Source organism: Triturus cristatus, chromosome 2_2 (genome assembly GCF_964204655.1).
Source record: "Triturus cristatus chromosome 2_2, aTriCri1.1, whole genome shotgun sequence".
Classification (NCBI taxonomy): Eukaryota; Metazoa; Chordata; class Amphibia; order Caudata; family Salamandridae; genus Triturus; species Triturus cristatus.
In genome coordinates, this window is record NC_140582.1 from 480,327,105 (window position 1) to 480,351,784 (window position 24,680).

Genomic DNA, 24,680 nt, shown 5'->3' on the forward strand with positions numbered 1-24,680 from the left:
GTTATTATCTGTTTTCTAACACATGAATCAATTGTTTTTCTTCCATAGAAATTTTCTTTATTATCGTTTTCTTTATCGTGTCTCTCTAAGCATAAGATCACGTTACTAAATGTCAGATTTCACGTCAACTTATTAACTGTATTGTGTGAGCAGAAAACTACTTCTAACATTCTGCATGCATTTACGATGCAGTATTTAAATCAATACTTCATTGGTGTGTTTCTTGATACATGGAGCCTAACACACATTTTTTGTCATTATCATGTAAAGGTGTCGCAAATCATTTCTGTGTAAAAATTGTCTTAAATAGATGAAAGATAACATCTCTGCTCCATCAGTACTCTGCTATATTTTTGGTGGAGTACCCTGTCCACCAAACGCTGTATAAGCCCCCTAAACAGGCAAATATTTCTACATCAATTATTTAAAGATGTTTAAATCTAACGTCTTCTGGATCCTGTGTAAAAGGCAAAAAGCTTGTTTGGAAAGTCTATAACAAAGTAAAAAAGATACAAGAAAGCAATAGTTCAAGAAATAATCAATGCCTCATTCAAAGAACTATATAAATGATTTAGATCGCTATATTCGACTGGTGGAACACATTGTCTAATAGAAGACCTATTAGGGATTGGTGTGCTGAAATATAGCCATATTTTGTGATAAAATGTTACAAATTAGAAAAAAGGTATATTTATGAAAATAATAATATACTAATGTAGTTGTAGAGCATAGTTTCACTCCAAAGAGTCTCTTGGAACAAATGACATTAACAAATCTTTATTGTTACCCATTTCAGCAGCACTTACTTTATCAGCATCTGAAGGATTAGAGTCTGTGACCAAGAGATTCAGATTCTTATTCATCAATCCATAGGTATTAAATAATACGCACTCATTTTCCTTTCCTGGATGCTTCTTATTAAGCTTGCTATCAACACTGCTACCGGCTTACCTGCAGTCTCTCTTGCATCCCTGTTTTTCACCACCGCCTGTGTCACCCCTTGCACCCACACCCTTTTCCCCCATTACCCCCAATACCCTTCTCTTTCCTCCCAACACGCTCCTACTCCCTTCCCCCCTGTTCCCTGAGGTTGCAGTACCGGTACGGTCCATTCTTGATGGTGTGCGCTCCTCTCAGGCCGGGTTCTCGTCTAATTCCCCTTACTTATATTCATATCTGCATCTTGCTTTTCCTTCTTTTCTTTTCCCAACAGTTTAGTATAGTAAAGAAGAGAAAAAAGGGGGTTTCTTTATGTTGTTCTCAATGTTTCAAGAAATTTCCTTGGCTTGAATTCTAGCAGAAAATAATGAGCCTTATCCCTAACAATCACGTTCAACTTAGCTGGGTCCAATAAATAGACCTGTGCATCTTTAGACTGAAACTGCAAGATTATCTGGCCTAACCGTCATCTCCTCTTGACCGTAACAGGACAAAAATCTAGTCTAACAAAAAATTAATTTCCCCTAGCACCCCACTTCCTGTCCACTCGAGCCAAGTCATCGGGGCTTTGCGTAGCAGGAAGTTTCCCAGGTAGATCAGTATTGCTCTTGGCTTTAAGGTCCCTTGGTACTCTTAAAAGGGAATCGACGTGCCCTCTGAATTTCCGAGCCCCAGTCCCAGCTAGAAAGTTCAGGGAAGGCTTCTTACATAAGTTCAGTGATAAATCTCCATACATCACCCCCTTCTGCTCTTTCCGGAATACCCAGGACTCTTAGGTTGTTCCTGCAGTGTCTGTTTTTGAGCTCCTCAAGTTGCCACTGTATATCTGTAGATTGAGATTTAATCATGGTGATTGTTTCTTTTTGAGCCAACAAGTTACTTTCCATTGACCCAATTCTATTTTCGGCTTCCCCAACTCTCTACAATTTCTGAACATGATTTAGCAATTCTACGAATAGCATTCTGTATTTTTCGGCATGGAGATTGAGTTTTCTGGCTCTCTGCCCGAGTCTCAGCGTGGTGAAGCATTCTATTATGATAAATTAGGTCCAAAGATACTGGGTCAGAGGACTCATTCATTGCAGGCCTTACTTTTGGGATAGGCACCTCCAAGGTGGGCATGCCAGTATAATCCTAGAGCAGTTCCTTCGATTTAGCTCTGTCTCCATCTTGGGGTGTTCTGGTCTGCTTTGTTTTCTTGACAGTGCCCTTAGTCCCTGTGCTTGCTTCATCTGATTGTGGTGTTCAGTTCTCATCCCAACTACTCCTGTCACGTAGTATACTATCCAGCGAGAATCTAATTGAGTCCGATTCCTCTTCTCCAGATGAGCTTGAGTGATCTGACAATGAAACAAATCCATTGCCAGATTGTGTTTATCCTTCTGCACTTTCTCAGCAAAACCGCCACTTTCCTTAACCTGCTGGATAACTTTAAGGGCACTGTACCCTGTAGGTCTCCCTTTCTTCTCAGCTGTGTGAGAATCCTTACTGTTAACAAACATATCAGTCCCTGTATCAACCATTCTGCCTGATGCACCCCCGTACAGCCCTCTGCAGTGCACTGCGTCACTATTGCAGGCTAAGTACTCACGTCTTGTGCGCTGCTCTCCCCGACTTCTTCAGAGGTCCTGGACTGGAAGCTAGCTGCTCTCCCCTGCCCAGTGTTGTTTTCTTTAAAAATGTTGTTATGGCTCCTGCGATCTTTGGGTTTGCACTTTTCTTTCTCACGCCTGGGTTTCCGGGAGACTCTCCTGAGTCATCACTTGTTTTACTCACAGTGCTTTGACTCCAGACTCCTGCCTCCACTCATGTAACACCAGGCCCACCACGGTGTTCCCGTATTTCAGCTGCATCTCTGCTCTCCTGAGCCTTGCAGGTCATCCCGCCTTTAGCACAGCCCAGCGCGCAGCTCCACATACAAGCAGCCAAGTAGCGCATTTTACCGGTGTTGCACACCTCGCTGAATGCTGCTTACTGATTATCGAGCCACAGGAGAACAGCGGATAGAGCACAGCAGGCAGCCTCCCAACATGCTGCATGACCAGCCCGAGGCAGTCAGCTGTGAGGATCCCGGATCCGGAGGAGTGTTGATCGGCTGCGCTCACTCGCCCGCCTTACCTCACTCTTGCGCAATAAAACATGTCAAGTAAATTTTAACTACATTACTTAGTACAATATTGTATTGTATGAAAAATATATCTATGGCAAGGTCAGAAACAAGCTTTTTCTATTGAATCACATTTGATTATGCACATTTTATCATTGAACTCTTCACATCTTCACAGTACTAAGAATGTTGACCTATGTGGGAACCACGGCCAAACTCCAGAAAAAACTTAAATACATTCAGAACGCCTATGCACGCCTCATCCCCGACATCCACAGCCGCATCACTGCCCACCTGAGAAACCTGCACTGGCTCCCCGTCAACAAGAGGATCACCTTCAAGCTCCTCACCCACGCTCACAAAGCACTCCACAATGCCGGACCAGCATACCTCAACAAACGACTCACCTTCTACACCCTGAACTGCCAGCTTCGCTCCGCTGACCTCACCCTCGCCACCGTCCCATGCATCCACCAAACGACCACCGGCGGCAGCTCATTCTCCCACCTCGCCGCCAAGACATGGAACACCCTCCCCACCCACCTGCGACAGACCCAGGACCTTCTGACCTTCAGAAGACTTCTCAAGACCTAGCTGTTCGAACAGTAGCAGCACTCCCCCACCCTTCTAGCACCTTGAGACCCTCACGGGTGAGTAGAGCGCTCTATAAATGCATTGATTGATTGACCTAAGGTCATTAACAATGAAAAAAGAAAACTACATTCATTAGTATTTCTAACTTAACATGGCTTGCTATGCTTTTATAAAAACCTTCTAACACCAGTTAAGAAACACCTATCTTTCTCACAAACTGGTAAATTCAGGTTGTGAACAGCAGCTTTGGATCATGCATGCATTTCCGTTCTCCTTAAAATACCAATGCTTAAGCAATCAAAATCTAAAACAGACTTTCTTGGCCAGTTCTCCTAGAGTGTGGAGCTCAATCCAACCAGATATTTGGACAAACACAGCATAGGACCCTTTTAAAGAAAGCTAATGATGTAGCAGTCTCAGCTCTGCTTCCATCAGTAAAAGACCCTAGGCAGCATAAGTAGTCTGCCCCGGGATGTCATCTGCTACTATTCTTTATAGTTTTAATCTGTAGACTACTCCTACGCAAACCGCCCTACCCACATCGTGTCTTGTTGTGCTATATAAAACTGATAATAAAAGAAGTACTCACTTTTTTTTTATGGATTTGACTTCATATACTCAGGAATAATCATAGCAGTATTTTTTGTTTGACGTCATGAGCTGAAACATGTCAATGAGTGTAAGTAGAGGCTTGGACGATGGAGTGGAGAAACTATTCTCTTCATGTTTGGCGTAATTCATCGCACCTGCACCTCACCTCGCACAAGTAACAGAATTTAGATACTGTGTTCATGTTTGCATTCTGTAATAAAACCTGATAACATTGAGCTTAACAGTGTTTGATTGCAGAGGGAAACACGTGTTGACAGCAACATTTTTCCAATGTGATTCCAATCACCGACTGTAAGGCTACTGCCACATGATACACGACTGGAATAACACAGAAGTCCACATTCAACTTCCTACAAAAGTCTGATTCGTTTAAAGTGAAGTAGACAAGAAAAGAAGAGAAACCTGAGTGTGAATAAATCTAGCCCAGATGGAAGATATCTGGATGCACTGAAGCGCGACAGGCCGCGGTTCTATGATGATCAAATGGGTAAAAAGTACAGATGGTTTGTGTATTAATTAATCAGTGTGGACTGTGGTGACTAAAGCTCGGTGGATGTCAATAGTCCGGAAACCACAGTGCTCTGAAAACATCACGCACACGGCTGGCCTGTCTGTATACCTCCTCGAACATTTCCCCGGTGGGCTGGAACCTTATGATGCCGGATTTAGAAGTGACAAAGCTGATGAAGGGAGGGTGTACAGGCAATGATAGAGAAAGAGATGAGAAAAATGGAGAGAGGCGAATTAAAGAAAGTGTAAGGAGGGAGAAAACAGGAATAAGAGAGAGTCATGTGAAATGGAGAGATAGAAAGAAAAGAGACATGACAGTAGGAGAGAGATACATGTAATGTAGCTGGAAAGGCGCAAAAGTGGAAAGGAAGCGGGCTGGCATGAATACTTTTGACAGGGCTTATTTTGGTTCCCGGACTGACCCTGATCAAGCAGTAATTAATACAAACTCGGTCGGTGTGGACAGAGCGCAAATTGGTTGCGTTTGAGGAACACATTTGCTGTCCCTGGCAAAGACCCGCGCGCAGGCAGCTCTGCGAGTAACACCATGTCTCGGGCCGAGGAGAAGCAGCATTCCAAGCACTGGCGTCTTTGGGGAGAAACCACAACCTAGGCTAATGCCAGTAAGTTACAACTGCAAATAAAATGCAACTAGATGCCAATAGTGACTGAAAGTGTAAGTCATAAATTGTAACTGGAAACGGAGACTGGCACTCTCAATGAACGTCAGGGTACGCAGTTGAATCAGGCGCAATTTATCATGTCTGCAGTGAGAGGCGTTTAAACGATCAGTGGTGGAGCTCGGCCAGAGGAAAAGCCCCCCTGGGACAGGGATCACATTCGGACAGCAGGGCTTTCAATGCAATGTGCTTTCTTGACTGGGACGTCTGCGGACTGTGCCTTTGGATACTGCAGTTTTGAGCAAGGCATATCATGGGGAATTACATTTAAAAATGCATGTGAGCTTTTTAAAGCACGAGGTTATTATGACCTGCATGGAGTATTTCCTTTCACAAAATAGTGGCGTAACCTTTGTAGCTAACAAGAGAAATTAAAAATAATTTAGAAATTTGATGAATGAGTACATAAACTCTCCCTAACTAATGTTACATTAGGTTTATATCCTTTTAAAGAGACAGGATTATGATTTTTCTCTGTTTTCTAAAATCTCTAGCAGCAAAGAGAAACAGCAGAGCATATTCAACTTGAAAGTAAAATGTTCCAACACAGCCACCATAAAGATCAGCACACTAATAGTGCTATGACCTTAGAATACCACCAACAATCCGCACACAGTCCAAAGTATAAGAACCTTTTTAAAGCAGAAACTTCCTATTCTTTGCAGTCATATGTAGACAAAGTATCAGATTGTCAGCCATTGTAGGAACAAAACAAAGGCATTATACATTGTGTCAGGAACTGATGCCGATCAGAAAAATATATCCAAACAGAAAATCTCCAGCCTCTCCACATCTTGAGGAACAACGGCCTCCATTAGAGACGAAAGCCCTGTTGGTACCAACCACACTTTTTTGGGGGGACCTATCTTTCTTTAAGGGACCCACACACCATTATTCAGTAACTTTTCAAACAAACAAAAACAAATAAATAAGACACACAACCCAGATGAATCTTACTCCTCACAGCATGTATTCAGTTCAAAGTACTTGGAACAATCTATGTGCATGTCAATAATTGGTTGCACCAATATGTGCAAAGGTGTGACGAAAGTGCTTGTGCAAAATGAGTTGTGAAACAAAGAAGGTGAGTAAAGGTAAAAATGCTTAGAAAATCGAGCATAGTGTGCAAGCCGCCTGTCAGCCGTCTGCCAATACAAATAAGAACTAATTTGCCAGGGGCAACTAGGAAAGCTCCTTATGAGTCCCAGGGGGAATCAGCTTGTGTCTAGACCCCTAAAAGAGTGTTGACGTTTCAAACCTATGGATAGCGTGTTTGCAAATCATCAAGGAGGGTCTTCATCAGGACATAAAGAAGGGAGAGAGCAACCTTTATGTTGAGGTAAAAGGGATTACAACTGGGTCTGGAATAAGTAAAAACATGAAAGGCATGCTGAGAATCATGTAAACAATCACCATAAATTACATGAGACAACACCTAGGCAACACATACGGAATTACTGGGGTGGAAAGGACGGCAGGCTATCAAAATCTGTGTATGAAATAATTGGCCTTATTGGATTAGTTCTTAAAGGTTGGTGTGCCAAAGGCAAAGTGAGAGTAATAAAAGCAACTTATCATTGTGCACCAATGTTGGTTGCTGATAAGAGCTCTGCAGGAAGATAGGGCTGGAGAAATTGACTTAAGGGGAACAAAAATAATATTATACCATAACCTCCAGGAAATGGTGGATTCACTGTCAACAAATTAACTGTCCATTCAAATCAGGTAGTGGAAACTTACACAAAAAATCATGAAAGAGCCCTTCTTGTTAATTCTGCCTGAAATGGGCTGCAAAAAATACAGCCACTCACACACCAAATCACTTAACCAAACTCCCACTGAGAGAGCCACTCACCCACCAATATAGCAAAATTACATACCCAGTCACTCACTCATGCAGTCTTTCAGACACCCACTCATTCACCTATACAGTCACTCACACACCCAAATAGCCAATGACGTACCCGCTCATTCGCCAATAAGCCTCCCATACAGCCACTCACCACGTATGCACCCATATTCCCACTCACATACCAACTCAAACACGGATACACAGTCACTCACATATTATATATGTTAAAAGTAGTATAACTCACCAGTAGTACACCTAGTATACTAATTAAACTTTTGTGGTAGCTTAGTATATTTTTAACACTTATACATTCTTAGAAAACACTTACACTCACTGGATGATGTAATAAGTGATGTCATCAATTATGTAATTTGAGCTGTCATTAGTGATGTCATCAGTAATTTCACTGACCGTGTCATGAGTGATGTAATATGTGAGTTCATAAGAAGTGCATTGCAGGGACATAAGTTATAGTTAGCTCAGGTAAATATAACTGCTGATTTCTGTGGTTTTGTACAAGTGAAAGCTGGGCCTAACTATTAAGTCCCTGTAACCTTTGGTGTTTTTCAGTGAATATATGTGTGTATGTATATATTACCTACTGGCGGTCGCCAGTAGGTAGTTAGTTAGGACCTATTATCCATAGGAAAATCGTAACATTCTTTTCCCAATAACTTTGGCATCGGTTGACAAATCTTCGTGAAATTTTCAAAACTCGTGGGGCGCTCCGGTCAGCTCCTATCTTAAAAGTTTCAGGGTGATTCGGCAAGCGGGGCCTGAGAAAAAAGGGGGTCCCAAAACGTGTTTTCTCCATGTTAATTCCCGTTGGAAACTTTAGCCACGGCTACAGCCCGAACTACTGAGCGGAATTACACCAAATTTGGCGAAAAGGTAGCCCTTGGTTCAGAAAGATCCCTTTTTGTTAAATGGTGTAAATCCATTCAGTAGTTCATGAGAAATTAGAAAAAGAAAAAGTTTCAATAACTGGGCGGAGCCTAACGACACATCTCATCGTGAGATCTGATTGGCTGACAGCACTTCATCCTGGAATTTCTGGCAGCCATCTTGGGACCAATATACATGATAGTACCACATTGAAATACCTTGTAGTGAATCGAAGATTTTGAGGGTTACCAAAAGGAGAACTCTAAAGGGTGATAACAGACTTTAGTTACATTAGAATTAGTTTGTTGATGGTACCATACTAATTTCAGGAATTGTGGTGTGTTCTAAGGTGATTTTACCCCGTGAAAAACATTCTGCTGGGATATCACGAATCATGTTTGAGAGAAAACTGAAGCTAAATTGAGAGCATATTTTCTGTAAATTCACATTATCTTTTTCAGTCATATGAAAATGAAGTCTGTCATTCTCAGTAAATCATGTACATCCAACAAGGGCATAGACTGTCAGTTGATTCCTTTGTGTTCTACTGCAGCTTCCCAGAGTGTTCTAAAATTTTTTACGTTTGCAAGGGATTCTGGGTAACAGACCATGGTGGGAGGCAGTCAAGTCACCCCATCCTGGATTCCCCTGGGTGTGTAGTTTTCAAAAATGTATAGGTTTGCTAGGTTTCCCAAGGTGCCGGCAGGGCTAGGGTTCAAAATCTACAGCTAGTCACTTTGCCAAAAAAAGGGTCATTTTTCGCTGCAAAACCACGTTGTGTTTTGCGCCGTTTCCTGTCGCGGGCACTAGGCCGACCCGCACAAGTGAGGTACCATTTTTCTCGTAGGACTTTGGGGAACGCGGGGTGGGTGGAAATTTGTGGATCCACGCAGATTCCAGAACTTTCCATCACAGAAATGTGGGGAAAATGTTTTTTTTTTGTCAATTTTTTACGTTTGCAGGGGATTCTGGGTAACAGACCATGGTGGGAGGCAGTCAAGTCACCCCATCCTGGATTCCCCTGGGTGTCTAGTTTTCAAAAATGTATAGGTTTGCTAGGTTTCCCTAGGTGCCGGCAGGGCTAGGGTTCAAAATCTACAGCTAGTCACTTTGCCAAAAAAAGGGTCATTTTTCACTGCAAAACCACGTTGCGTTTTGCGCCGTTTCCTGTCGCGGGCACTAGGCCGACCCGCACAAGTGAGGTACCATTTTTCTCGTAGGACTTTGGGGAACGCGGGGTGGGTGGAAATTTGTGGATCCACGCAGATTCCAGAACTTTCCATCACAGAAATGTGGGGAAAATGTGTTTTTTTTGTCAATTTTTTACGTTTGCAAGGGATTCTGGGTAACAGACCATGGTGGGAGGCAGTCAAGTCACCCCATCCTGGATTCCCCTGGGTGTCTAGTTTTCAAAAATGTATAGGTTTGCTAGGTTTCTCTAGGTGCCGACAGGGCTAGGGTTCAAAATCTACAGCTAGTCACTTTGCCAAAAAAAGGGTCATTTTCCACTGCAAAACCACGTTGCGTTTTGCGCCGTTTCCTGTCGCGGGCACTAGGCCGACCCGCACAAGTGAGGTACCATTTTTCTCGTAGGACTTTGGGGAACGCGGGGTGGGTGGAAATTTGTGGATCCACGCAGATTCCAGAACTTTCCATCACAGAAATTTGGGGAAAATGTGTTTTTTTTGTCAATTTTTTACGTTTGCAAGGGATTCTGGGTAACAGACCATGGTGGGAGGCAGTCAAGTCACCCCATCCTGGATTCCCCTGGGTGTCTAGTTTTCAAAAATGTATAGGTTTGCTAGGTTTCCCTAGGTGCCGGCAGGGCTAGGGTTCAAAATCTACAGCTAGTCACTTTGCCAAAAAAAGGGTCATTTTTCACTGCAAAACCACGTTGCGTTTTGCGCCGTTTCCTGTCGCGGGCACTAGGCCGACCCGCACAAGTGAGGTACCATTTTTCTCGTAGGACTTTGGGAAACGCGGGGTGGGTGGAAATTTGTGGATCCACGCAGATTCCAGAACGTTCCATCACAGAAATGTGGGGAAAATGTGTTTTTTTTGTCAATTTTTTACGTTTGCAAGGGATTCTGGGTAACAGACCATGGTGGGAGGCAGTCAAGTTACCCCATCCTGGATTCCCCTGGGTGTCTAGTTTTCAAAAATGTATAGGTTTGCTAGGTTTCCCAAGGTGCCGGCAGGGCTAGGGTTCAAAATCTACAGCTAGTCACTTTGCCAAAAAAAGGGTCATTTTTCGCTGCAAAACCACGTTGTGTTTTGCGCCGTTTCCTGTCGCGGGCACTAGGCCGACCCGCACAAGTGAGGTACCATTTTTCTCGTAGGACTTTGGGGAACGCGGGGTGGGTGGAAATTTGTGGATCCACGCAGATTCCAGAACTTTCCATCACAGAAATGTGGGGAAAATGTGTTTTTTTTGTCAATTTTTTACGTTTGCAAGGGATTCTGGGTAACAGACCATGGTGGGAGGCAGTCAAGTCACCCCATCCTGGATTCCCCTGGGTGTCTAGTTTTCAAAAATGTATAGGTTTGCTAGGTTTCCCTAGGTGCCGACAGGGCTAGGGTTCAAAATCTACAGCTAGTCACTTTGCCAAAAAAAGGGTCATTTTCCACTGCAAAACCACGTTGCGTTTTGCGCCGTTTCCTGTCGCGGGCACTAGGCCGACCCGCACAAGTGAGGTACCATTTTTCTCGTAGGACTTTGGGGAACGCGGGGTGGGTGGAAATTTGTGGATCCACGCAGATTCCAGAACTTTCCATCACAGAAATTTGGGGAAACTGTGTTTTTTTTGTCAATTTTTTACGTTTGCAAGGGATTCTGGGTAACAGACCATGGTGGGAGGCAGTCAAGTCACCCCATCCTGGATTCCCCTGGGTGTCTAGTTTTCAAAAATGTATAGGTTTGCTAGGTTTCCCTAGGTGCCGGCAGGGCTAGGGTTCAAAATCTACAGCTAGTCACTTTGCCAAAAAAAGGGTCATTTTTCACTAGGCCGACCCGCACAAGTGAGGTACCATTTTTCTCGTAGGACTTTGGGGAACGCGGGGTGGGTGGAAATTTGTGGATCCACGCAGATTCCAGAACTTTCCATCACAGAAATGTGGGGAAAATGTGTTTTTTTGTCAATTTTTTACGTTTGCAAGGGATTCTGGGTAACAGACCATGGTGGGAGGCAGTCAAGTCACCCCATCCTGGATTCCCCTGGGTGTCTAGTTTTCAAAAATGTATAGGTTTGCTAGGTTTCCCTAGTTGCCGGTAGGGCTAGGGTTCAAAAACTACAGCTAGACTCTTCGCAAATAAAGTGTAAATTTTCAGTGTGAAAATGTGGTGCGTTCACCTTAGGTTTTGAGCCACTTCCTGTCGTGGGCACTATGCCTACCCACACAAGTGAGGTACCATTTTTATCGGGAGACTTAGGGTAGTTCAAATTTGTAAAGCAACTGTTATTACCTATTGATTTTTGATGCATTTCTCCCTTCCAAATGAAAGACATTGTGTAAAAAAAAAATCATTTTGAAAAATGACCAATAATTGTCATGCAAATATGAGTATTCCCAATTTCGAAAATGTGCAAATATGCACTGATTCTAAACTCTGTAATTTGTTCCCATTTCAGAAATACATAGGTGACTTTCATACCGATTTTTCCATGTATACATTTTCCCACAATAATTGCTATATACCCGGACCAAAAAAAAAAAACATTACAAAATGCTGCTCAGTTTTCCACTCTGGGTTCGTTGGGCTCTTGGTGAACCTACAAGTCCTATATGTCCCCACAACCAGGAAGGTCTACCGGATGTAACGGTACATTGCTTTCAAAGAGATGTCATAATTCGAAGAAGTTACAGGTGAAAACGTTGACTCAAAAGGCTGCTTTTTTCAACAAATTTTAAATTTTTCCTATATTTACCTGTAAATTTCTATAAAGAAACCTTGATGGATCTACACAAATGACCCCTTGCTGAATTTAGAATTTTGTCTACTTTTCAAAAATGTATAGCTTTCTAGGATCCATTATTGTTTTTGTACCCATTTCTACCGTTAACTGGAAGGAGGTTGAAAGCACAAAAAATAGCAAAAATAGGGTATGTCCCAGAAAAATGCCAAAACTGTGTAAAAAATGTTGGTTTTCTAACAAAATTCTGTCATTCCCTAAAAGCTGGAGAAATGGTGATTTCAGCCCCACAAACCCTTTTTTGATACCATTTGCAGAGAAAAACCCAGAAGCTTTCATTTGCAGCCCGTTTTTCCCATTTTTCACAAAAAAAAAAAATGTTGCTGTATTTTGACTAATTTCTGGGAACCCTCTAGGAGAATCCACAAACCCTGGGTACCTTTAGAATCCCCAAGATGTTGGAAGAAAAGGACGCAAATTTGGCGTGGATACCTAATGTGGTCAAAAAGTTACAGAGGCCTAAGCGCGCACTACCCCAAATAGCCCAAAAAAGGCTTAGCACAGGAGGGGAAAAGGCCTAGCAGCGAAGGGGTTAAGAGTGAGTGCTCACATGTATGCAGACCTATCTAACGACTGTGTGTGGGACACAACGAACCTGTGAAAGTTCCCAATAATGCGTGAATGATTTTTGAATGAATGTGTAACTTGGCAAAAACAAAATATTTTTTTTAAAACACCACGAGGAGTGTTTTTCAGCTTTTCTATGAGTGGATGATATTCATTATTTAGTGGCACAATACCCACCAGCTGCAAAAGTTGCATAAGAGAAATATATCACAGTGGTAGTCAGCACGATACCTTCCACGTGATGGTGATGTGAATACAATATGAGATAAATAATGAGTGACGTTGTTTATCCCTTGTGTTTTTCCATTTCAGAATTTTATAATCAATATACTACTGGTATATACCTTTCAATCGCCTGAAAAAGGCGTACAGAGAACAGTAATTTTGACCAGCAGGCATATGTACAAAATATTAGTATATCACCTATTTAGGTGACACAGGGATCGTTCTTTTTTGGCCCTGAGGAAGAAAGCCAGGGGGATGGCTTCTGAAACATGTCGACCCTGTAGAAAGTGACTCATTATAGTACACCATCTACACCTCCCCATTTTTATTATTCTCAGCTAGGGAAGGCAATACAATAATTTTTTCCACTAGCCAGGGAATTTTTAACAACTGCACATATTTTCTACGATCCCACGCACTACACAGCTCCCGCGGCTACGTAGGTCGTAGCACGCCCCGTCCCGTGGAGGGGCGGGAAGACCCCAATGATGAAGCATGACACTGAATCAGGTTTCAGTGTGTGAGGGGTATTTTACAATTTCTAAAATATTGCCCTCCCAAACCAGGAGAAGGTGCTTATGTTTTTCTCACACCACCGTCATTTGTTTAGCACTTAACTATGATTAGCACATTCATATGCACGAATATATCTAGATAAAGGCGGTAGAATCCCTTCAGACAGCTCTTCAGCAGTCAAGCTGGAATTCCTCTTGGGCAGAACTGCATTACAGATTGAGGCAGTTGGGCCACATCCAATTTTCCTTCCTGAGGACAGAGTAAGTGCTGTTGGTCAAACTTAGGGGGTCATTTACGAGTCACTTGTGCCACATTTGTGCCATGGGAACATCACTTTTGTGATGCTCCGGAGGCGCAGTGTGAAGACCCATATCTACGCGGCCACGCAAAGTCACTTTGCATGTCTTTTCATGGCCTTGTAGATGTGGTATAAGGCAAAGCAGCTTTAGTTGCTGTGTTGACTTACACTGCGTCAGGGAGGTGTTCCATAGGCGTTGCGGTGGGTGTTCCATGCAACGCCCATGGATTTTGATGATGCCCCAGATTTAAAAATTCAGGTAAACCTGGGGCAGCACCAAAACCTTACACCTCCTCAGAGCAGGCATAACGAGGACAAATTTTTAATTTCACCTCTTTTTATCCTCTTTCTTTGTGTGCCTCATTCTGCAGCACACATAGAATGAGGAAAAATCCTCCATGGATTGTTTTTGTGCGGGAAGATGTCCATTGCCTACACAAAAACAATCATGCAACAATGCAGACATCATTGCACCATGGTGCAAGGGTTCCTGCATTGGCGCCCGGCTGCAAATTATGCACTGGCTGAAAGGACAGGACTGCACTGTATCTTGTAAATATGGTGCATTACTGCCCTTTCGAATTGGCATAAAGAAGCCCCGCAAAAAGACTTGCAGTGCTGTCCTATGCCAATTCTTTGTAAATAAGGGCCCTAGTGTCTAGCCTATAGGAGAGAAAAACTGTTTCATTGTCTTCCCTTGAGGTAGAACATCGACTCCAGGACTCCGGAACCAAGAACCAGTAAGCACACAGGCTCCCAGACTCTCCTAGCCAATCACAATGATGCCTGAGAGCAGCGTTGTGATTGGTCTGAGCACCGTGGGTCAACGCTCAGAGACGGACTGGGAGCCTGTGCATGTTCTCCACCCAGGCTGTGCAGTACAGCTCGTACTGTTGTGGAGAAGTGTGGCTCAATGATTAGAGCGGCAGACCCTGATGCAGCGATCTAGCCCAGGACCAGGCTTCAATTCCCCGCCTCGGCGGCTCTTGGGCTCAAAAATTCCACGGACCTGATAATTCTCACCTCGGTGCCTATTCCAATCATAAAGTCCCACTCTGCAACTCTGGGCAATAGCTTGCTTAATCTCCACAACGGCCCCCACAACGCTAAGGATGCCTGGCCTCCACCTTGGGGGTGCCCAGGAGTGGACGCCTCACAGGGAAAGCCAGGATGGGTTCCACAGCGGTATTCGTACAAGCTCCTTGAGACCCTTGCGTGTGAGTAGTGCGCTATTCAAGTATCAATTTACATTTACATTTACTGTTTAACCAGTCCAAGACGCTCAACCTGTCAACTGCTCTTATGAGAGTGCCCATCACTCCTTCCCCTGTTCCTGTGACTGTCCAGCCCCATGGTGTTCCATGGGTGATGCTGTGGGTGTTCCCACGCAACAACTATGCAACTTGATGCATTCCCAGATTTACAACATTTTGTAAACCTGGGAATGCGTCAGAATACTATGCCTCCCCAGGGGAGGCATAAAGAGGTGCAATGAGGAGAAATATTTTTATTTTTCTTAGTTTTTTCCTCTTTCTATGCGTGCTGCAGATAGCACAACATATAGAAAGAGGAAAATGCCTTTAATTATTGTTTTTGTGCAGGAAGGTCTCCCTTCCTGCACTCAAACAATCATCCTCTCTGCGCAGGCACCCTTGCAAAATGCCGCAAGGGTGTCTGCGCTGGCGCAAGGCTGCTGTTTTTGCGCTGGCGCAAGGGAGAAGGACAGGAATGCGTTGTATCTTGTAGATACATCACATTTCTGCCCTTTTATTTTAACACACAACAGCGCAGCAGTAAGGCTTGCTGCCATGCATCAAAATATTGTAAATGAGGCCCTTTATTCTTTCGAAGACTTGTGGACATGGAATAAGGGCCGAAGGGCATGATTTCAAAAGAATCTTTCCTAGCATTGAAAGGAGTATCACAGGCAATACTGACATGCTTCCTTATGGAAACCAGTGCAACATGAAAATAGTCCAGGGAAACACTTTCAAATGAGAGGTACGGAATCGCAGTGGGGAAACACAATCATGGCCATACATTGTTAACAGGCACGGAACTCAGAGCCAGATTTAGGGGCCTATTTATATCTTGGCAGTATAGATACTCTGGAGCTCATTACGATGCCACTGTAGCAGTGATTGGGTCTGACTGCCATGCGTGCGGCAGTCCCGCATATACAATTATGATGGGACCGCCACTGCTGCGGTCGGGTTCCGCACCTTTAATATTGCGGTGGTGGATGCTGACAGCGGCACCGCTGCGATGTTAAAAAGAGCATGTTGTGCATTTTACTGCACTACGTGGCAGGCACTACACTGTGCCTGCCACTTGGTGCAGTGAAATGTGGGGGGTACCATGGGTACCCCCAGTGCACCCACATCTCCCCCCAACACAAGGGGGACCCACAACAGGCCCCTGTAGACATTCCCCGCCAGCCTTTCAATGGAGGTTCAACCGCCACGGAAAGGCTGGCTTCTGGCTTCATAATTGTGCCGGCGGAGCCTGCTAGGCTCCGCCGCCATTGTGAGCATGCTTACCAATCCACCAGGCAATCGTGACGATTGCTACGGGTGGACAAATGGCAGACGGACTTTCCATCCGCCGAGATACCTACCGCCATCATAATGTGGCGGGGGTAAATCTCATGACAATGGTGGAACCATCGTCGCCGCCGGCCCGGCTGTGGCTATGTTTCCACCATCGTAATGAGCCCCTCTGCTGGAACAGCAAGGGAGTATCTATACCACCAAGATATTTGTCCGCTTGCCCGATTTATATGCTGACAGATCACAGCTTTACTCATGGTGGAGACTCCTCCATCTCAGTCACGACTAAACTTCTCTGATGGCACTGTGGAGTAAGGGCTGTCGGAGGCAGACCTGGTATAAAGACTCATTCACTGGATGCAAATGTCACACCCTTGAGCAAAATTGCATTCAGTGGGAGTGAGTGCCTCAGGGTGCAAGATTTGTCGAATTATTTATTTTATTTCTCCCCTTTCAAATAGATTCTGGAAAATTTCACGAGTGGCAACTCAGAACCTATGACTTTTTTAGCAAACGTATATGAAAATTGTGTTTTAAAATGAACTATTTGTCATTTCCGCTGCTCTGGTGCACAATTGGCTGCCTAGCACCAATGAAGGCACCCTTGCAGCATTGTGCAAGGATGCCTGCATTGCAGGGATGATTGTTTTTGTGCAGGATGCATGGATGGCGTTATTGCAGCACACATAGAAAGAGCACAAAACGAGGAGCAATAAAGGTATTTCTCCTCATTGTGCCACTTTAACGCCTCCCCTAGGGATGCGTTAGAATCTGACACATTACCATGTATACGAAACCTTGTAAATCTAGATATGCCACAGAATCCATGGGTGCTACGTAGGAACACCCAGAGCAACATACCCATGGAATACCCCTTTCACGCAGAGTAATGCATGAAAGGGGGCCATATTTACAAGGCCATGAAAAGCCACGGATGTCCTGATTCCTGTAGTGTCGACGAAATGTCGCCCTAGAGTACCTAGTCCATGGTACGACAGCCCTTTGGTATTGCTAAAAAAAGCCTGTAAACAGGCAGAAAGAGATTGGCGAAAATCTTACGAGGCTAGGAAGAAATCTCTGTACTTGGCTAAAGTTAAAATTTATCACAGAGCTGTGTGTAGAGCACGTGCGGCTTTTTACGCACAGGAATTCAGATCTAGCCTTAACCCGTCTAAATTAATTTTTAAGGTCCTAAAGGACCTGACGGCTAAAAGAGCCACTGCGGCGGAAATTTGTTCAGTGGCTCATTGTGAAGACTTGGCCTCTTTCTTTCTTGAAAAGGTTCAGGCTATCTATCGTGCCTTTCCTACAACAGGGTTAGCAACCGAACCTTCTGGTCCAATATCGGCTGTTGGTGAGTCTTTAGCCTCATTCCCTAGTCTGTCGATGGAGACTCTTCTGAAGCTGGTCTGTAGGATAAAATCTGGTTCTCCAATGGACCCTATGAAGCCAGCTCAGTTTAGAGACTCTGCTGCTATCTGTCTTCCTACAGTGTGTCACCTTATAAATCTATCTCTCGTTTCAGGTGTTGTTCCAACTAAATGGAAACAAGCCGTTGTAACACCTATCTTGAAAAAGTCTACGCTGGATCCTTTAAAACTCGAGAGCTATCGTCCGATTTCGCTCCTCCCCTGGGTCGCGAAAGTAGTTGAGTCCCATGTGAACGGGGTCCTGACTGAACATCTTGCCAAGGCCAGCATTCTGGATTCTTCCCAGAATGGTTTCCGTGCTGGTCACAGCACTGAGACAGCCTTGCTCTCAATGACGGAACACCTCCGCTCCGTTCTCGACTTTGGTCAGACTGCGGCACTGATACTACTTGATCTTAGTGCCGCGTTTGATACGGTTTCGCTTGGGATCCTTCTTCAGCGGCTAGGAGAGGCGGGTGTTACGGACAATGCCCTCGATTGGTTCCGTTCTTTCCTTACTGAGCGGTCGTTTAAGGTTTTGATCCCGCCGTTTGAGTCCAAGTCCTACCCGCTGGATCTGGGTGTTCCTCAGGGTTCGGCGTTGAGTCCCACACTATTTAATCTTTATGTGAGACCGCTAGCTGCTGTCGTCAAACAATGGGGTATAACTATGGTCTCCTATGCTGACGACACGCAGCTGGCAGTTGTACTGAATGGAGATGCCGACCTGGATGCCCCCAGATTCCGGGATGGTCTGTTGGAGGTAGCCAGCTGGATGAATGCCAACTGTCTCCAGTTAAATGCTAAAAAAACGGAGGTTATGATCGTCGGTAAGCAAACGGATCTTTGGGGTGACATGTGGTGGCCTCCTGAACTGGGTGTTACCCCTATCCCAGTTTCAGAGGTAAAAAACGTGGGGGTGTGGCTGGACCCAGCCTTAAGTTTTAGTACTCACACAAAAAAAGTGGCGGCTACTTGCTTTGGCATTTTACGCGGGTTGAAGCCTATCTTGCGTTTTTTTGATGCTCCGACTAGACAGCTGGTTATACAGGCTTCCATTTTATCTCGGCTTGATTATGCCAGCTCGCTCCTGTTGGGGGCCAATCATGCTGAAATTGTTCGGATGCAACGTATTCAGAACGCCGCAGCCAGAGCACTGGTAGGCTTACCGAGGTTCTGTTCTGCGGAAAGTACCATCCGCTCTCTGCACTGGCTGCCTATAGCACAGAGGATTTCTTTTAAGACTCTGTGTCTCTCCTTCAAGATTCTTAGGTGGGCTTCACCCCAGATTCTTGCTAACCTTTTGGTACCTTATGTGCCTGTGCGCTCCTTAAGATCTTCAGGTCAAAACCTTGTAGTGGTCCCACGGTTTAGGCTTTCTAGAGCTGGAGGCCGGTCTTTCCGGGTCCTAGCTGCTAAACTTTGGAACGCACTCCCGCCTAACATTAGCGAAATTGATGAACTTTTTAAGTTTAGGAGGGCAATTAAAACGCATCTGTTTCCTCTCGCAGCTTTGCTTTTCGACTGCGTCCCCTGGCTGTATACAGTGTTGTGGTGCTGGGATCTTTTTAAGTTTTAAGCGCCGGGATGCCCCTTGGCTGGGGCAGCTGTGCACTATAGAAGTGACTGTAACATAACATAACTAGTAAATATGGCTCAGCATTGTGCACCACCGCAGTGTCAAAGAAAGTGACGCTTCGAGGGCAGGAGAGCCTTGTAAATATGCACCTTCATGTTTCTCCATTTACAAACCTTCAATCCACCATGGTCCAACCATGGACCACTCAGCCATTCAGCATTCTTCATTCACCATCCCATCACAGTCGCTATCATCCACCTTATTCACCATCCAGATGTTTATCCATCTTCTCCCTACAATACAACTCTTTATCCATCTATCCATCCATCCAAGTACCTATCCATTCACCACTGAATACATCCATCACACATGTAACCAATCATCCACCTCTTCAGCCAACCATTAATATTTTAAACAATTCCCCCAGACTTTCTTATCAATAAACAAACACTTTTCCCTGTCCTTTTAACTGTAACTTTCAGAACTGAGGAGAATACTCCTGGCGATACACACATAAACAATAAGGCAAAAGGTCCTCTCCAGGACTAGATAAATATCCCAAAGGGTTTGGCACAATTACCAGCAGGTTCCTTAAGAACATAACATAGTACTTCAAATAATATTTCTTGAACTAGACAGTATTCCAGATAAACGCACTACAACTGGGCACAATAATTCAGTTGAGGCCTTAAAAAGTCTACATATTGATGCAGAATGTGACACTACACAACAAATATGAGTACCATCCTCCAAATGAGGCAGTGTGACTGCACACAACATTTCTGGAGAGCCCTCAAAAAGTGGACAACCATGCTAATGAAGAATCTAGGATTCGACACAGCATTTGAATTACTGCCTCTTGAAAATAACACAATACAATATTTCAGATGATTTCTTCCATTGATGCATATAGTGGCAATAAAGCCTCCCGTTTCTGCTAGTTATATCTCTTCTTCTACTCCCCAATGTTCCTTATCATATTGTTTACCCACTATGGGCCTGGTAACGAGTTGCTTGTTAAACTCCATCCTGTGAGTAAACCAACTCAACATTCACTAAATTATGACAGGTCAAAATTTATCAGGGGAAAACTATACGGTATAAACTGTATCATGAGGATTGTTATGCATTAAATACTAAAATCTGCATGTTATTCACCAACAATTCGTAATAGGTGGTATTTATCGGTGATATTTATTGCACACAATAAATAAGGTGCACCATTGTATTTTTATTTATCATGTCCGACAAATACCACCTATACTCGTTATCAGGGACTATGAGGACATTCAGTGAAGAACTCACTGATGCTCTAGTTCAAGAGAAGCTTGCACTTCTTCTGACCCTGTGTTTCTTACTAGAGGATTGAGTAAAAGACATCCATTCACAAAAGCTTGAACGACCTGTATTCTAACAGGTTGCTTTCTCAGCTTTCCTTTCATAATGATGCTTTTTTCTCTACTGATTTGTCTTCAATTGTCACACTTTTTTTAGCCCAATGTACTGAGCTGCAGTTACCTATTTGCAATGTGATGAGTATAGTTGCTCCAGTGCTTTACTGTCCACCTTGATGGTTTCTGTTTTCTTACTTATCACGGCGGTCCGTTCATTATTTTTTTCACCTCATCTGATTTTTTCTATTTTGTTCTTCATCATTTATATCAGACTTTGTTTAGTATTATGAATAGTTCTGTCCCTAACCAAACTGTTCTACCTCTGTTTGTCTCAATAGTCATATATTGATTCTGATGGGCAGATTTACAAGCCCCTTGCGTCACTTTTGCACTGTCGCATTGCGGCCCATTTACAAAGTGACACACCTAGGGAGACGCGTCACGTTGTAAAGCCCTGTGCTACATAATACCTGCGTCAGGTATAATTTATGAAGGGTGGGCGTTCCCACGCAAGAACGCCTCGTAGAAGTGACGCAGTGAAATCTACAAGATTTCACTGTGCTACTTGTAGGACGCCACTGCGTCAAAACCTTACGCCTGCTTGGAGCAGGCATAAGGAGTGACGAGCACAATAAGTATAGGCCTCCCCATGCATTGCTGGAGTTGCGTCGTGCTTGTGACACAACTCCAGCAATGTGTGACTTTTGCGCCAACAGATGCATCAGAATTTCTGACGCATCTGTCAATCCTTGTGCCATGGTGTGCCGTATTGTAAATACGAAGCATCCATGGTGGCGTAAGGGTTTTGCACCTAGGTGCAGGGAAACTGAAGCATATCTGCTCTAACGCAGAGATGCGTCAGTTTCTTGTAAATCTGCCCAGGAGTTTTTAATTGTCCCAGCAGGCAGAAAGAAATTAGACATAAAATGCAACATAAATAGTTACGTTCGCGCACCAGGAGAAACTGGATTTAAATCTGCGACAACAAATTTACCATGCACTTTCGTTTGACAAATATAAATATTTTATTTAGCTAGTTGATTGTATAGTTACAGCATAGCTCTCATGTAAAAAAACATACAAAGAAAGCAGAGTATCGTTTTGTGAAGGAAGTGTGACATTGATTTGAAAAAGTCATGTTATGGATAACCTCGACCGCTGGTGGTCGCAGACACAAAGGAAATGTAAAAGGTCAAAGTTTATCTCTAACACATTAGGAAGATCTTTTGAGCCATGTGAAACTTTTCTACAATTATTAAAACATGTGTTGTCCATTCAGATTTCTATATAAACAAATAACATAAGTATTAGAGTGAAGTATATTTTAATTTAAAATTTAATTTTAGCCACTGAGTGTATGACTTTTTTTAGCAAAATAGCGGCGTTAAAGAGATTTTTTTTTTATTATGTCGCCTTTCCTTATGATTATTTACTTGACTCTTTATAGAGCTCCCTGACATCTGAGGCCATGTAACAGAAACTGTGAACTGGTTCAAAAAGTTGTCAAAATATTTTGTAGTTATATAAAGGATAGAGAAAACAGATTGTCAACAAGTCCCAGTCAAAGAAAGATGTTTGCACTATGGCAAAATGGAAATTAAACCATATGCTGCACCTACTATGCTAACAACTAATTTTAATTTTAATTTAGTCATAAATATTTTAGCAAAGAAATTATACTCGACGAGCAACCACTTTTGTAAGAAATATAGACGAAAGCAATTTCGTCTTGAGTTGCTGTTTGTTTATATATTGAAAAGGAGATTGCCTAAATCAAAGACCCACATGCACCAATTGAGATGTTTCAACCGTTTTACATTCTGTAAACAAAAAAATAGCTGGGTCTATGATTTGAACCACACGAAAAACACAAGCAGCACAAATGGTGCACATCAATTTGCCAAGTCTTTGTTGGCTTAATTTTCACTGGAAAACTATTTTCAGTCTTACACTCTGGCGCTTGTTTCTTTATTTCCTCACTTTTCTTCCTTAGACTTTCACAAACGATTTTGTCTTCGTTAGATCTAGTAATCGTTCCCGCTTTTATTGCTGTCAGTTTACTTCCTTTAACGTTATCTGTTCTTGGCTATATGTACCTGCCAATATATGCTACCTATTTGAAGCACAACTGAGCAACAATAGAACTTGCCCTACGACATCCTGGACGCTTTTGTAGGTCTCGCCTGACCCAGCGCATGCGCTGGTCTGGCGAGACTTATTGCGAGGGCTCCAAAAAGTGCTACCAGGCCAGCCTAGAGCTACAGTGCATGTGTGTGTGGGCGCGCGCCGCGCTTTACCGCGATTACTTTCACTTTCGCGGCCGCTTTGATGTTTGATCGTGATCACTTTCGCGGGCACACGGCCGCTTTGCATAGCCAATAGGTCTCGCTTTAGGGACCTTATAAGTATTTAGTTATGCAACTGTTGCATGGCTAAACACTTATAAGGTCCCAAAGGCGAGACCTATTGGCTATGCCAATGCTTGTCTTTTTTTGACAGCCTTCCATTCAGATAATGAACAGTGTTTAATGTTCTTCTCTTTGTTTCCAACCTCCCACCTTCTCTCTACCATGGACTGTTTGCTCATAACTCCACCATTCAAAATTCTTTGATCTCCGATTTTCCTAAATATATCACCTCTAAAATGTCTTTATTCCCTCGTCCTTTATCTCCTCTTCTCCATCCACAAATAACCCATGACTATAATGCCACAAGTCTCACTGCCTTACTGTCTAATGCTAATTCCATTTCTTCTCTTTTTAGGCTTTTATTGCTAACCTGACTTTTGTCACCTGTACCCTCCATCCGACTTGCTTAACTTTAATTTGTGGCCTTTCTTTTTCTACTAGATTTCACCAAATTCCTTCAAACATGGCTCTGTTTTGTTATATAAAGCCCCAACCCATTCACGGTCCATTTTGTCAGGGTGTGTTTTTTATCTGCTCACCACAAGAAAATGCATTTCTGCCACATTTCTGATAGTAACACTTAACACTTGTCTGTTCTCACCTTGCTTGACTTCTGACACACTTGATCACTGTAGATTTCCAACATTCATTCCACTCTACCTAGTTCTGAAATTGTATTTTAGCTGCTAGTCTGCTAACGTTTTGTGACAATTTGTAATATATTGCTCAGGTTCCTCCAATCCGTCTTTCTCTGCCGTTTATAGTGTTTGTCCAATGGCTTGGTACTTAGCTATATTCATCTATTTATATAGCAGTTTTCTGTCCACTTTTGTCTCCTCATTAGCTTGCGTGGAGAAGTGTGGCTCAATGATTAGAGCGGCAGACCCTGATGCAGAGGTCTAGCCTGGGACCAGGGTTCAATTGCCCGCCTCGGTGGGTCTTGGGCTCAAAAATTCCATGGACCTGATAATTCTTGCCACGGTGCCATTCCAATCATGGAGTCCCACTCTGCAACTCTGGGCAATAGTTTGCTTAATCTCCACAACAGCCCCCACAATGCTAAGGATGCCTGGCCTCCACCTTGTGGGTGCCCAGGAGTGGACGCCTCACAGGGAAAGCCAGGATGGGTTCCACAGCGGTATTCGTACAAGCGCCTTGAGACCCTTGCGGGTGAGTAGTGCACTATACAAGTATCAATTTAAAATTCACCTGCACTGTTAAGGGTTCACATATTTGCCTGGAGATCACCCTGCTGTTAAACATTGGACATTTTCTCAATTTCTTCATCTTTTACTTTCAAAATAAAAATCGTCTTCTTTCATGTTACCATCACTCTCTTGCATACTTTGTCCACCCACCAACATGTATATAGTGCTTTTCAATTCACATATACACATAATCCAACATTTGTGGCTGTTACCTTTTCCAGATTTGATAACCTCTGCTTCATTATAACATTTCTGTTACCAAATGTCCTATCTATGTTTTGTATAAACTTGGGTATTGCTCCTAGTTAAACATTTTTCTAAAACTTATTCACCTTACCCCTTTATATCAAGACAGCAAGTCACTTTTTTATTCTAAC